The 15,771-nt window shown below is 41.3% G+C and overlaps 1 non-coding gene across 1 annotated transcript; it reads right to left on the reverse strand.

The window, feature by feature from the left end:
* Nucleotides 1-5,995: 5,995 nt before the first annotated feature.
* Nucleotides 5,996-10,846, reverse strand: LOC108011185 (ribosomal protein L38). Its single transcript, XR_010655118.2, has 3 exons — nt 6,368-10,846; nt 6,221-6,310; nt 5,996-6,159 (listed from the first exon to the last, which is right to left on the reverse strand). It is a non-coding gene; the product is annotated as a ribosomal protein L38 (transcript).
* Nucleotides 10,847-15,771: the final 4,925 nt, after the last annotated feature.

Raw genomic sequence — 15,771 nt, forward strand, 5'->3', positions numbered from 1 at the left:
CGAGTAACGGGTATAAAAATTAATCATGGTATTTACATAGCAAGTACCATATCAACATCTAAAAACGCTTTTATAAGACTACCTAATACAACAAATAAAGATCAAGTAGTCAGTACAAGTAATAGCACATGAATCATTTTCGAACTACGAAGTAGTCAAAACTAATATAGAAATAAAGAAAAATCTTTATGCACAAATAATTTTAACAAACAAAAACTGAGATTAAAAGATTATGAACAAAACAAAAAAATTACAAAAGCCCACATAGTCAGGTGAACGAAATCCAGAAACAAGTCGAAAAATTGATCACCGACGGGATTGTTGAACCATCTGTATCTGAATATAATAGCCCATTATTACTTGTCCCTAAAAAACCATCTCCAGGTTCAGAACAAAAGAATTGGCGATTAGTGATTGACTATCGTAAAATTAATAAAAAACAAGGAAGAACGCTATAGTCGAGTACCTCGACTATCAGATACCCGTTACTCAGCTATATGGAGATATGCAAGTAGCAAAGCGAGATTAAAATGCGCCACCTACCGGCGGTATACAGAGTTAAGCGTTATGGGCGTTAGAGTGGGCGTGGCAAATTTTTTTTGGATCAATCGATAGGTATCGACGAGACCAATACATTTCAGTTAAAATTTTTTATCTAGCATAAAAATTGTGGGCGTCACAGGTTTTCGCGGTTTGTGGGCGTTAAAGTGGGCGTGGCAAACTTTTTTTTGGGTCAATCGATAGGTATTGATGAGAACAATACATTTCAGTTAAAATTTTTATTCTAGCATCAAAACTGTAGGAGCCACAGTTTTGGGCGGTTTGTGGGCGTTAGAGTGGGCGTGGCACTGTGCCGAAACAAACTTGCGCTGCGTAAGAAGCTCAGGAATCTGCACGCCAAATCTCAATAGCCTAGCTCCCATAGTTTCCGAGATCTCAGCGTTCATCCGGACGGACAGACAGACGGACAGACGGACAGACGGACATAGCTAGATCGACTCGGCTAGTGATCCTGATCAAGAATATATATACTTTGTGGGGTCGGAAACGCTTCCTTCTGCCTGTTACATACTTTCCGACGAATCTAGTATACCCTTTTACTCTACGAGTAACGGGTATAATTACTGTCCGATAAATTTTCACTCTCAAGAATTAATGATATTTTGGATCAACTAGGACGAGCAAAATATTTTTCATGTCTTGACTTAATGTCAGGATTTCATCAAATTTAACTTAAAAAAATTTTAAGAGATATAACGTAATTTTCATCGATCGTTCGCTTCACTCGACTACCTTTCGGATTAAAAACTTAACAGACGTTTTTGAGAAATGTAGGAAATACAATATAAACTTACATCCAGAAAAACTATCATTTTTTATGCATGAGGTGACTTTTCTCGGTCATAAATGCACAAATAAAGGAATACTTCCGGACGACAAAAAATAGGACGTCATTATGAATTACCCTGCGCCGCAAAATGCGAACAGCGCTAGACGTTTAGTAGCATTTTGCATTTATTATAGGCATTTCATAAAAAATTTCGCCGAGTATTCACGGCATATAGCAAGATTATGTAAAAAGAATGTTTCTTTTGAATGGACAGATAAATGCCAAAAGGCATTCCAATATTTAAAAACAACACTCGTAGAACCTACTTTGCTACAATATCCCGATTTCAGCAAAGAATTTTATATAATAACTGATGCAAGTAAGCAAGCGTGTCAAGCGGTTTTAACTCAAAACGATAACGGACTCCAACTTCGCATTGCATATGCATCAAGAGCTTCCACTAAGGGAGAAAGTAAAAAGTGTACAACTGAGCAGGAATTAGCTCCAATTCCCTGGGGAATATTACATTACTGACCATATATTTATGGAAAAAACGTTACAATCAAAACAGATCATAGACCATTAATATATCTAATTTTAATGATCAATCCGAGTTCTAAACTGACACGTATGAGGCTGGAATTGGGAGAGTATGATTTCACAGTTAAATATCTAGAGGGAAAAGACAATTATGTAGCTGATGCGTATTTCATGGGAGTTTCATAAAAAATTACACCATCTATGGCATCTATTGTCCATATATATATATATAACTCAGATGATTGTGCTAAAGAATCTAAGTTTAGACTACAACTAGCACATAAAAGAGCTAGACCTATGCTAGATAATAACAAAATAAAACAAAAAAAATAGATACGATAAAAATAGCATAGATTTTGATTTGAAAATAGGAGACCAGGCTTTATTAACGAATGAAACTGGTCATAAATTAGAATTTAAATATACTGGTCCGTATACAGTAACGGAAATGACTCGATGCGTCGACTCCGTTCTCGACGCCTTAGCTCCTTCAGGATGCCAGCGGCCATGTTGGCTATCGCGTCCCACTTGCTTTGACTTTCCAGCATGCAGCTGATCACGTTGTCCGCTGTCAGGTTACAAACGGTTGTCGTTTCAGCTTCGGCTCGGTACCTAACGTATAGGGGGCAGATGAATAGCGCGTACTCCGCGTCTTCGATGCTTCGGATACCGTGCAGAAGCTGCTTGTGATGCGCAGTGCGCAGCGTCTGTAAACAGCTTTGCACTGGCGGCTGTATGATGCGGTCTGCATGGCTTCGGTCCATATGGGCGCGGCGTACAGTATGGTAGATGTCATCACTGTGGCTATTATCCTTCTGCTGTGCTGCTTCGGTCCTCTAGTATTGGCCATCATCCTTGAGATGGCTGCAGTCGATCTGGATGCTTTGGCTGCTGCATACGATAGGTGCGTCTTAAACGATAGCCTGTGGTCGATCAGTACTCCAAGATACTTGATTGAGGCGCTTGTTACTATTGGAGTTGATCCGACTCGTATTGTGGCCTTCTCCACAGTCTTCCTGCTGCTTATGAGCTCTGCCTCCGTTTTGTGCTCGGCGACTGCTAACCCGTTGTCTGCGAGCCAGCACATGAGGGTGTCTATCGCGAGGCTGCACCTATCCGTGATCTCTTCGAGGGTTTTCGCTACCGTTACCAGCGCTATGTCGTCCGCAAATCCCACCACAGTGCATCCTGCGGGTAGTACCAGCCTTAGGATCCCGTCGTACATGACGTTCCACAGTATCGGGCCCAGGACTGAGCCTTGAGGTACTCCTCCTGTCACCAGGTACTCGTGCTCTCCGACATCAGAGGAATATGTTAGCACTCTGTCCTTGAAGTAGTCCGCTACGAGGTCGATAAGGTAATTCGAGATTCTCATGCGATGGAGTGCCTGCAGGACAAGGTTCCAGTTGGCAGAGTTGAAGGCATTCTTGACGTCCAGGGTGCAGACGAGGCAGTACTCTTTTGAGCCACCTAGCCACCTTTCACCTTCGATTGCGTTAGCAACCAGTTTGGGTGACCGTTTGGATCGCGTCAATGGTGCTTCTTTAGTTGTAGTTTTCCACCAATGTGTGCAGTGCAGCATTGGGAATGCAGTCGGGGCCAGGGGCTTTTTCGATTTTGGTTTTCCTTAGCGCAGCCAGGACTTCGGCTTCGCTGGTGAGAACAGTATCGCCTTCTCCGGTAGCTTGCCAGGTAAGGGGCGGCTGGGTGGGGAACAGGGTGGACACTATTTGGCCAAGCTGTAGGTGGCCGGTAGGGGTCGGCTGTCTGTTGAGCTTACCCATGACCATCCTGTATGCTGACCCGAATGGTTCTGCATCCGCCGCTTCGCACAGCTCCTGGAAGCATCTGGCCTTGCTAGCTTTGATTGCGTTCTTCATGACCTTTCTCTTGGCTCTGTAGGTTGTTCCCCTTAGCTCCTGGTTTCCGCGTCCTCTGCTTCTCTGACACCTGCGCCGAGCCGCTAGGCAGTCACTCCTCGCGCAGCCTATCTCCTCGTTCCACCATGGTACTGGTCTTCGCCCGTTACCACCTTTCGTGGCCTTCTCCATAGCTGCATCGCACGCCTTCTTCACTCTATCGGCTATGTTCCTCGCGCATGTGTTAGCGTCTCCTGTAACGCAGACGCCTTCCATGTGTGCTAGGAGGGACACTGTGTTAAGGGTATGCGCTTTGTAGGTTGTTTGGCGGATGCTTGGAGCGGGCAGTCTGGGGCTTGTCTGGGTGATGAACAGAGCGTGGTCGCTGTGGGTGTATATATCTGACACCCTTCACACGCAGTTGCGTGCCAGTTCAGGGCTAGCCAAGGTCAGGTCGATAGTTGACTCCCGACCTGACTTGCTGAAGGTCGGTCTATTACCTTCGTTGAGTAGGCATACGTTTAGCGAAGCCACTGCCTCAAGGAGGATGGTTCCCCTCTGCGTCGTACTAGTGCTGCCCCATGTTGTGGACCATGCGCCGCTCTGCAATGATTAAGGTTTAGCTGTAGGACCTTAACCATTCTGTTTATCGTGCATGGCTCTCCGGTACTCAGGGCACGCACTGCTGAGGGTCGAGTGTTCGCCCTCTCCTCCAGATTTGCCGCTTCTTGTGCAGATGATGCATTTTGGTTTGCCCTGGGTACAAGTTTTATACTTGTGGCCATCCTTGCCACATCTGAAGCAGGATTGCTGCGTGTTTTTGGCTACTGCCTCTGACGCTGGGCATGGCTGGACGCTGGGTTGCGCTGGCGGTCGGGCCCCTGGCTCGGGATTCATCCAGCGTCGCACTGATCTCGCTTTGCAGCTTCTTCATTGCATGCAATGAGTCGATCGTGGCCTGTGTGACATGGCGGACAACCTTCTTGTTGTTGCTCTTTGTGTCCGTGAACTTCGCGATCATTTCGTCGAGCATCTTGCCCAGCTCATCGGTGAGAGCTGCGGCGCTTTTCTGCACCCGCTGCTTCTTGTTGGCTCCATCGATCGCCTCTTCAGGGCTGGTTGGTTCCCGACTTCTCTTCGGGGTGGTTTGCTCATCCTCGTTACTGCCGAAGTTGAACATTGGCCCAGTCACTTTGGGAGGCGCTGACACTGAGTGGGCATCGGGAGCCGGCTCCATCCCCGTTGGCGACCGCTGCACCTTCTGTTTCATCATCTGAAACTTCTTTAGCAGCTCTTCTTCTGCCCTGGCAACTGCAAGAGCCTGGGTCTCGTCATGTCCGGACGATTTCTCCTTATTCATCGCCTGCACTAGTCGGAGGTCCCTCGGTGAGCCGGGATTTCCCCCGGTTACTGCCTGATGGGAGCTATACCGCTCCGGCTCGGTCCCCAGAGCCCCGTTTGAGCTGGCGCCGCTATCGCGGTGGGGTTGGAAATTGGCCGGTAACTTGGCTTTTTGCTCATCTACCCCTGTATGTAGTGGCGGAGTTGGTTAGGTTACATTTAAGGATTCAGGATTTGCGTGTTTTATTTTAGTTTTGATTTCCCGGGCAACCGACTTCGTAGAAGCTCCCGCTTAGCCGCTGTAGAGCTCGGCGGGGAAAGCTTGCTGTTAAGCTCGCTGTTAGAAGCGGCGCTGTCCAGCACTGCGATCAGCTGATCGATGTTGATTGCTTGTGCCGGGAAAACCGCGCGTGTGCGTCTTGTGGAAGCTGTGAGCGGCACCAAATATATGTGGCGCTCTGGAGTGGAGCGTTGCTGTGTGGGTGCGGGAGAGTGAGTATCCCCCCCTTCTGTCCGCCAAGCTTGGCCAGGCTTTGCAAGCGTAGCAGTGTGGTTTGTTGGCTGGGTAGTATGGGTGTATCATACACATCCACATACACATCCACATACACATACACATACACACATCACAATCTTGCACAAGTGAGGAACAAGTGACACTCCATATAGAAAAATTCAAATGAAAATTTTTCGAAGTCCCACGGGATTTCACTTGTTCCTTATACTCATTTTTCGTATGGCCTGTCACGTGCCGGTGACACTTCCCAAGTGAAATCACTTGAGAAAATCAGAACTTTTCCATGAGTTTTCACTTATGAAATCACTTGCAAGTGACACGTCCCAAGTGAAATCACTTGTGAAAATCAGAATTTTTCCCATGATTTTTTACTTATGAAAATATAGAATTTAAAACACATACATTTTTATTTACATTTATATTTATTTTAACTAAATAGTGTTATTTAGGTTTTCTGTTTAAGGACAATTATTGTTAGTAAGCCTAGTCTTATGTTACGTTAATTTGATTTACACTGGCCATCGCCTTCCTTAAACCTTTGTCTGGGTCCTCCGAATCCTTGGCCAACGCTCCTGAAAAAATGTATGGGCATAGTTTAAAAAATGCGTTTTATTTGTTTATTTGCATATTTACCTTTTAGAGCTATGTTTCACCCTTAGCAGGATTTTTATTGGCGCAAAACTTTTCATCATCCACTTTAGGCTAACGGAACCCATTGAATACCTTAATACTTTAAACTAAGATCAATGCACAACATCTTAAACTTAATGTAACATTTACCTGACTTTATTATTTTCACTTTAAAAAACGAAAAAAGTAAATCTGCTGTGCACAATTTAAATGGCTTGCTTCCCTTTCAATAACTCAAACAGAATGAACAAAGTCTTCCTCACACCACCTTTACTTGATTTCTTTTGTTTTCTCTTCGCCGTTGGCGCGAGCAACAATATCCGACTGTATAATTTTTTCTTCTTAAGTAAAATATACAATACGAATTTTCTAAAAATGGTAATATTAAAATGATTTTAATTTAAATCAATTTTAACAGACTTAATTTCTATAACTTAACTAAAAAGTTACATTGTAATATTAATGTATAATACGTAAGCATAACATTAAAAGTAAATTCAATTTACTTAATTTTACTATAATCAAAAAATTTACTTTTATAAAACAATATTAGTTGTTTTTTTCGATATACAATAATGCTCCTAAAACATTAGGGCATTCACATGTCGCTGCGCCACGAAAATTTTTCCGCCGAAACATTAGTTGCTAGCCGAACATAACGGAGAGACGCAAAAGAAATAACGGACCGGCCGAAATTTGTCTCTGAGAGCGCCGAGAGCAGGCAGATTATAAGACAAAGACGGAGAGGGAAGCTCCGAATATCACGATTGTTTTCGTAGGCAGTCTTCTACGCTGCGCCGACTTCCCTGCTGACGTCAACAGCGGCACAGCTTTTAAGGCACACAAAAAAATAACAAAAAGCTTTTTGCCTTGAGCCGTGTCACCGCGTCCCTACTGCAGAACTGAAGGGTAATCACAGCCCAACGTTTGGGTGCCAAGAACTTTATGATCAAAAGCACTTTTATGATCGGTTTTATAGAATTGGGTGTGATTTATTAATTTATAATTCGTGCACCAAGTTTCCTGCCGGCTTTTTTCACTCTCTAACTTCAAGTGTGTGTGTGTGTGCTTTTGCAAGTACAATTTATCTAAGTTGGCAGCGCCTTAAAGCAGCTGATTACAATAACATTTGTAGCTTAAAAGCTATTATAGCGCGAGATTCGAAATTATACTTATTTATGACGTGTTTACAAATTCTTTGGGGCTAGTCCCCAACATACGTCAAATTAATAGTGTTTCTTGGGTTTCACAAAATAACCTAGACCTAACCTAACCTTGGTATTTTTTAGTATTTTTTCTTTAATCAGAAGTTTAAGTTAAGGCAAAAAAATACTATTAATCCATCGGGGTCTATAACATTAATAATACATACTTCGTATTTTTCCTCATCAAATTATTTCAAAAGAAAAAATAATTCCAGCAGTCAAAAATACCAAACTCGGTGCCAATTATACCACACTACAATATACATATACCAAAAAGGATAAGTACCGTAGTTTTTTCCGCGGGTGATATACAAAATCCTTTATCACCGATCCTAATCCGTAATAAAATTAAATACAAGTAACCAGATCGGTCCGTGCTCTAATTTCTATTTGTACCAATCCACTACTTTTTTTCTTGCCGACACCTCGTTCCACCGTTCCAGAAATGGGCCAAGATTCCTATTTTCGACATAAATAAAAGCAGAATATCTGACCCAAAAAAGGTCCACTTTATGGCATGTCCGTTGGAAGTGATAACAAAAAGTTGTCCGTTTCACCTGCAGTAGTCCCAGGCATATCCGTAGATCCGCCTACACCCGAACTAAACGCTAAGTCTTCGTCGCCACAAAAAAAAAGGTTCTTACCAAATTGCTCAAAACAAATTACAAAAGATCTGGTGCTTAGATCGCGGATATGATAGCCCAAGCTCCCCAAGTTACTACCCAGACCTACATTTCCTCTGGCTGTTGGCTGCCTCAGTGCGATAGCGAGGTTTTCACCGGAGATTATCTGCGTTGGTCAACCTTTAGGGATATAAATAATCCAAGGCTGACGCCGGTCGAAAAACTGTTTCACCTGAATGCAAAAACAAGTGGCGATGCACACAACATAGTTTCGAGCTCCCCCTTACCAACGATGGCTTTCGCTCAGCCTGGGCTAACCTAACTGAGCGTTTCGAAAACAAGCGGTTAATAAATGGCCAATTGAAAATTCCTTTCAATATGCAGTCCGTTAATCAGGAATCTGGGTCAGTCTCAACCGAAAGCATTCGCCTCCAGTGCAGCGTCTCGAAGTATAAATTCTTACGAGACGAGGGTAGCACTCAAGCCCAACGGATGTGACCTTTGTAAGAAGGAAAACCGCACATGTGCACGATTTCTCAAGATGACGATCGACGAGCGTTCGGCATATATAAGGAGAAAGCAGCTGTGTCTGATTTGGTTCGCACGAGGGCATCAGCTGCGTGATTGCTAAATCACTCATAGTTGCTTTACGTGCCACGGCCGCCATCACACCCTACTACATAGAGGCAACTCCTTCCCGTCGGCTTCAAGTCCTTCTCCGAAACCCAGATCAAGACCAAATACACCCGTTGCCACCGCTACCGGGTCCACGGACTCCACAGTCCAAAATTACTTTGCGACGGGGTATAGATCCGTCTTGCTGGGCACCGCCATAATTGACATCTGTAACCTGGTGTCGAATTTTAAAGCTCGTGCCTTGATAGATTTAGGATCGGAAGCAACTCTTATTTCTGAGCGGCTGTTCAAATTAATTAAGTTGCCTCACCAAGTAATCCGAGCCGCCATCACACCATGCTACACAGAGGCAACTACTCCCCATCGGCTTGAAATCCTTCTCCGAGACCCAGATCAAGACCAAATACACCCGTTGCCACCGCTACCGGGTCCACGGACTCCACAGTCCAAAATTACTTTGCGACGGGGTATAGATCCGTCTTGCTAGGCACCGCTAAATAGACATCTGTCACCTGGTGTAGAATTTTAAAGTTCGGGCCCTGATAGATTCAGGATCGGAAGCAACTTTTATTTCTGAGCGGCCGTTCAAATTAATTAAGTTGCCTCACCAAGTAATCCGAGCCGCCATCACACCCTGCTACACAGAGGCAACTCCTCCCCATCGGCTTCGAATCCTTCTCCGAGTCCCAGATCAAGACCAAATACACCCGTTGCCACCGCTAGCGGGTACTCGGTTTTCGAACCGAGTTCCTAAGAACCTAAAAAGGGACAGCCGGCTGAAAACCAAATATGACTCCGTGATTCAAGAGTATCTAGATCTCAGTCCCTTCAACCCATGATTCCCCAGCTACTACCTTCCGCATCATGCCGTGCTCAAGCCAGAAAACACGACCGTCAAGCTGCGGTATTCAATGCCTCTAGCCCTTCACAGAATGGGGTCAGTTTAAATGATATCCTTCATGTTGGCCCAGTCTTACATTCTCATCTTACCATCCAGATCCTGAAGTGGCGATATTTTCGATACGTCTACAGTGCCGATATCGAGAGAATGTATCGACAGATATGGGTAGATCCGAAGCATACCCCGTTCCAACGCATCGTATTCCGCAACAGCGAGGGGCACATTCGTGATTTTGAATTATAGACGGTAACTTTTGGAGTCAATTGCGCTAAGCCCATTGTTCGCGAGCTAAAAAGTGCTCTATATTCCGTAGCTTTTCATTGAGAAAATAAAATCTTAGCTCATATCCAAAGCGATTGTATTCTGACCACAGACTTCCTCGAGATCGACACTGAAAGCACAGCCAAAACTCTCGGCATACGTTGGAAAGCGATGTTAGATGAGTTTTTCTTCGTCCCACCAGATTTAGCAACGGAAATCTTCCCCACGAAACGCCAGGTCCTTTCCCAAATCGCCAAGCTGTTTGACACAGCAGGCTGGCTCGCTTTGATGTGTGTTCCAAAATCTTTATGCTAGAGATTTGGCTTCAGGATCTAGATTGTCACGATAAAGCGCCAACTAAGCTGTGCCAGAGGTGGAACAACTTTCTTCCCCGTAGAGCATCACGGATTCTGTGACGCCTCGAAAATAACATACGGAGCTGCGATCTGTGTGCGCGTAGAGATGGGCCATACGACCATGGTGCACTTGCTCACGGCCAAGACGCGTGTGGCGCCTGTCAAAACGGTGTCACTTCCTAGGCTGGAGCTGTGTAAAGCTCTACCGTTGTCGGAGATGGCCGAGGCCGTCCTTCCTAATATGCCGAGGCTGACCTCAAAACTACATTGTTCCTCCTCGATTGTGCTAGCATGGCTAGCCAAACCAGCGTGTTATTGGACAACGTTCGTTGCACAATCTCCCATGTCAGAGGATCCTACTAGCGTTGACACCAGGTCATTTTCTTGTCGGCGGACCTCTTCTGTCCAAACTGGAACCCGAAGTAAAGGGAAAATCCAATTCCATTATAAACCGGTGGCAACACTTAAAGACCGTCCATCACCAATTCCGTGCTCGATGGAAGGATAAGTACCTTAATGACGCCACAGCGTCAACGTCCTCCCAACTGCTTGGTGATCGTCGAGACCGGGGAGAGCTATTGAAAAGGAAGCAGACAATTTAAACTGTGCGTACCGAAACCTATTAGTTCGTTGATAAAAACATATTTATCGACCATAATAAAGACATGCTTAACATGTTTTGCATTGAAGTACATCAATTTTAAGTGTTTTTGGGTTTAACAAAATAACCTAAAAAATTCTGTTATCGTTAGCCGAATTGAATAAAAAAATAAAAAATAGGTATGTACTTTAATTTATAAAAATTTTTTAAAAATCTTTTAGTATTAATGATTTTCAAAAATGTCATACATGAGTTCACCGATATCACAGGTGACACAATGAAGGAAATACTCTCTACTTTCATAGGTGACACATAATATGAATTTCACAAGTAATTTCCTGTGTAGTGAATACATGCATGAAATCAGGACTCTCTTTCAAAAAATTTCATATTAGCTGTCACGAGTGAAGAAGCGGATTTCCCGTACAAAAGTCTATATGGAGTGTCATTTAGTAGTTATTTTTGATCTATTTTAGGGTGTGCAATCAAATGAAGTTTTTGATTTTATTTTGTACAAAGAATTGCTTTACACAATGTGCATGGATATATGTATGTATTTAGTTGGTAATCGGCTGCCTAATCGTTTGACTTTTAGTTCGTTAACGTGCTTGAGCAAGCTTGCCATCTCGAACGTATTGACATGTCAAAAGTCAGCAGAAGAATCGGCACACCGTAGAAGACTGCCGACGATAAAAAGGTCGGGCAAGAAGGAGAGGCAGATAATTGTAGATTTCCCTCTTTCTTTGTCTTATAATCTGCGACACTCTGCGCTCGCACAGACAAATTTTGGCTGTTCATTTAATTTTTTTTGCGTCTATCCGCTAGCTTTGTAGCGGAACGACATGTGTATGCCCTAACATCTTAGGAGCACTATTGTATTTCGAAATAAAACAAATAACATTGATACATAAATTAAATTATATGATCAAAGTAAAATGAAGAAATTTGAATTTACTTATAATGTTATGTTTATGTTTATACATACATTACTTATATAAGTAACATTTAATTTTTAGTTTAGCTATAGAAATTTGTTTAAATATTTCAAACATTATAATATTAACATTAAAAAAAAAAGTATTGTTTTTTTACTTACTTACTTCGCTTTAAAAAGGAGGAGCACGTGCCAACAGCGAAGACAAAACAAATTAAATCAAGTTTCTTTTTGAGATATTGAAAGGGTGATATTTATTGATCATAATAAAGTCAGGTAAGTGTTTTTTTAAGTTTTACATGTTTTGCATTGATCTAACTTGACGTACTTTAGTCAATTTTAATCGTGTTTTTTGGGAAAAGACGAAGGAAATATGCTCTGCTTTCACAGGTGGCATCTCATCGGACACATTCTGAATTTCACAAGTGATTTCCTGTGTGAAGTTCTACGAAATAACGATTTTTAGGCAAATTACTTCGAATTTAGAGCCATTAAACATTTGCGGGATGTCCTTAAGCGCAGGATCCGCCTTGACACCATCTCATCAAAGGATATGCTGAAGTATTTGTAAGGGAATGGAATCAAATAACAGTCGAAGATGAAGGGAAAATAGATTGACTGAATTTATTAAACGTAAAGGGTAGACTATGTACTAAATTCTACGTACTTTGCCCAAAACACGCATTTTTTCTTATGATATATGCCTTTTTTCTGATGGGAACTTAATGGGTAATTTTTCACATTTATTTTTGTATATCATTAAAAGTTTAAGAGCTAGAAGTTAATGAGTCACAGCAAATTAAAGCTTTGTTAATCTACTATTATTATTAATCTACTGTTAATCTACTATTTGCTCCAAAATAAATCAATTTTGAAGATTTTTTTAAAAACATTTTTTTAGCTCGAAAATTATGAACCGTTTGTGCGCATACTCTTTCTGGCAAGTGTATGTATTCCCTATGCCCGCTTAACATCTACAGTGCCGAACTTTAGTTTTGGCACACCTACATAGCATCTTGATGTGCGCTGTTCTACCTCTATAAATGTGTTATACAATCCAAAAAAATTATTTTGGATAATTGGAATATTTGACAATAAAATTAATTTTGCTTCACTAAATTATCTTCTAAAACTAAATTTTAAAAATTTAGAAACCAAAAAAAAAGCTGATTTTTCCGAACAAGTCTTGGCTAACATGTGTTTTTTATAACTATATTAAATGCTAAGTGAAATTTTTTTGAAGCTGATCCTGAAAATCAAATATTATTTTTCACAGAGATAAGGGTATTAATTATACCCGTTACTCGTAGAGTAAAAGGGTATACTAGATTCGTCGTAAAGTATGTAACAGGCAGAAGGAAGCGTTTCCGACCCCATAAAGTATATATATTCTTGATCAGGATCACTAGCCGAGTCGATCTAGCCATGTCCGTCTGTCTGTCCGGATGAACGCTGAGATCTCGGAAACTATGGGAGCTAGGCTATTGAGATTTGGCGTGCAGATTCCTGAGCTTCTTACGCAGCGCAAGTTTGTTTCAGTAGAGTGCCACGCCCACTCTAACGCCCACAAACCGCCCAAAACTGTGGCTCCTACAGTTTTTTATTATCAATACCTATCGATTGACCCAAAAAAAGTTTGCCACGCCCACCCTAACGCCCATAAGCCGCCCACAAACTTCAAAAAATCGTAAATATGAACGTGGATATCTCGGAAACTATCAAAGATACAGAATTGGGATTTCAGATTTAGATTCCGTAGCCTTATACCCAGCGCAAGTTTGTTACGCGAATATGCCACGCCCACTCTAACGCCCACAAGCCGCGAAAATCTGTGACGCCCACAATTTTATGCTAGATTAGATTATGCTAGATAAAAAATTTTAGCTGAAATGTATTGGTCTCGTCAATACCTATCGATTGGTCCAAAGCAAAAATTTGCCACGCCCACTCTAACGCCCATAACGCTTAAATCTGTATTCCGCCGGTAGGTGGCGCATTTTAATCTCGCTTTGCTACTTGCATATCTATATTTAGCTGAGTAACGGGTATCTGATAGTCGAGGTACTCGACTATAGCGTTCTTCCTTGTTTTTTATGTGTTAATATACAGTGGCAGACCAAAGTCTACGAACGACCCCCTTTTTTGGAGTTAACCCACTCCTATTTCTCTTACAGGAAAAGTAATAATGCAGTTTGGTTTTAAATGGTATTAATATACCAAAACCAAAATGTTATCTTTATACATAAACAACTTTTAAAGTTTCAAACTAAAAACTTAAAAAAGGTATAGACAAAAGTGTACTTACGATTTGTTGGACAGCTGTTTCTCCTGATTTTTCCAGCTAAAACCTAACGGCAAAGTACCGTTTAGTTTTGTTTAATGCTTTGCTTAGTATTTGGCGTTAGTCTTATTTCATTTCATCACTTAAAGAACGATAATTTCGCGATAATGTCTCCCCGAAAGGAAATTTCTCTTCCTGTGCGAAAATGAGTTGTAAAACATATGAAAGAAAATATATCTTTCGCCGAAATAGATAAATTGTTAAATTTTAGAAAATCGATGGTGCATACAATTTGTAAAAATTTACAAGAATCGAAGAAATTGCACTTCGTTTGGAACTCGCTAAGAAGCATCTAAACAAAGATATAGAGTTCTGGTAAAAGGTTTTATTTACTGATGTGTCCAAATATAATATATTTGGATACGATGGAAAAGCAAACGTTTGGAGGAAACCCAATACAGCCATGGATTCCAAGCATCTTATTCCGACCGTAAACCGGCGACCGGTGGTGGAAGTGTCATGGTGTGGGGAGCAGTTGCAGCCTCGGGAGTTGGAAATTTTGTCTTTGTCGAGGGTATTATGGATCGCTTTCAGTATAAGAGCATATTTGAAAATAATTTGAAAGCCTCTGTGGACAAATTAAGCCTCGGTGCGAGTTGGATATTTCAAGAGGATAACGATCCTAAGCACACGGCGAAAATCGTAAAGGATTGGCTGTTCTGTTAGCTCCCCGCCAATTACATTCACCACCACAAAGTCCGGATTTAAATATTATAGAGCACGTATGGGAAATATTGGAACGAAAAATTAGAAAACACTCCATAAGTAGTGCTCCCATGCTTAAAAAGGGGCTCCAAGAGGAGTGGGCCAAAATAACAAGTTAAGAGCTGGGAAATTTGGCTGCTTCAATGCCCAAACGATTACAGGCAGTTATTGATGCCCATGGTGGTTCAACCAAATATTAACTTTGTTTCTTAAATCAATAATATATCATATAAGTGCCAAAAAAGTAATCGTACGTACACTTTTGTCAGTGCCTTTTTTAAGTTTTTAGTTTGTAACTTTAAAAGTTGCTTATGAATAAAAAAATAACATTTCGGTTTTTGTATATTAATACCATTTAAAACAAATATGCATCATTACTTTTTCTGTAAAAGCTATAGGAGTGGGTAAACTCCAAAAAAGGGGGTCGTTCGTATACTTTTGTCCGCCACTGTATAACCATTTCTCGTGTAATTAAAAGTACTAAAACGATTTTATGACACTAATTTAGCATTATATCACCTAAAACACAGAGACAAAGCGGATTTTGTCAAAAATTAAGCAACCAAATCGGTTAAGTTTCAACGAAATAGTTATTAATAACACAAGTGTGCCAAGACTCGTTCGGCAAAATCTGTTTTTTTTTGGTTTAAAAATTTTAATAATGTAGTTTTAAAGAGATATTTCAATGAAACAAAATTAATTTGATTGTTAAAAACCCCTTCATACAAAAAGTTTGTTGAATTTTCTAACACATTTAAAGAGGTAGAAAAAAGCCCTTGAAGTTCAAGATGCTAAGTGCCAGCACTAAAGTTCGGCACTGCAAGTATTTTTTGAATGAAAATGATTGGATGATTTAATTAATTTTGCTTGTTGAATTAATAAAAGAATTAATAACCGTCAATTTGTCGCTCGAATTAAATTATCATCCGACTTCACTATCGTTGATTTTAATTTGAACAGATCTGTAAGTTATAGTTAAACATTTATAAAC

Source organism: Drosophila suzukii, unplaced genomic scaffold (genome assembly GCF_043229965.1).
Source record: "Drosophila suzukii unplaced genomic scaffold, CBGP_Dsuzu_IsoJpt1.0 scf_4, whole genome shotgun sequence".
Taxonomy (NCBI): domain Eukaryota; kingdom Metazoa; phylum Arthropoda; class Insecta; order Diptera; family Drosophilidae; genus Drosophila; species Drosophila suzukii.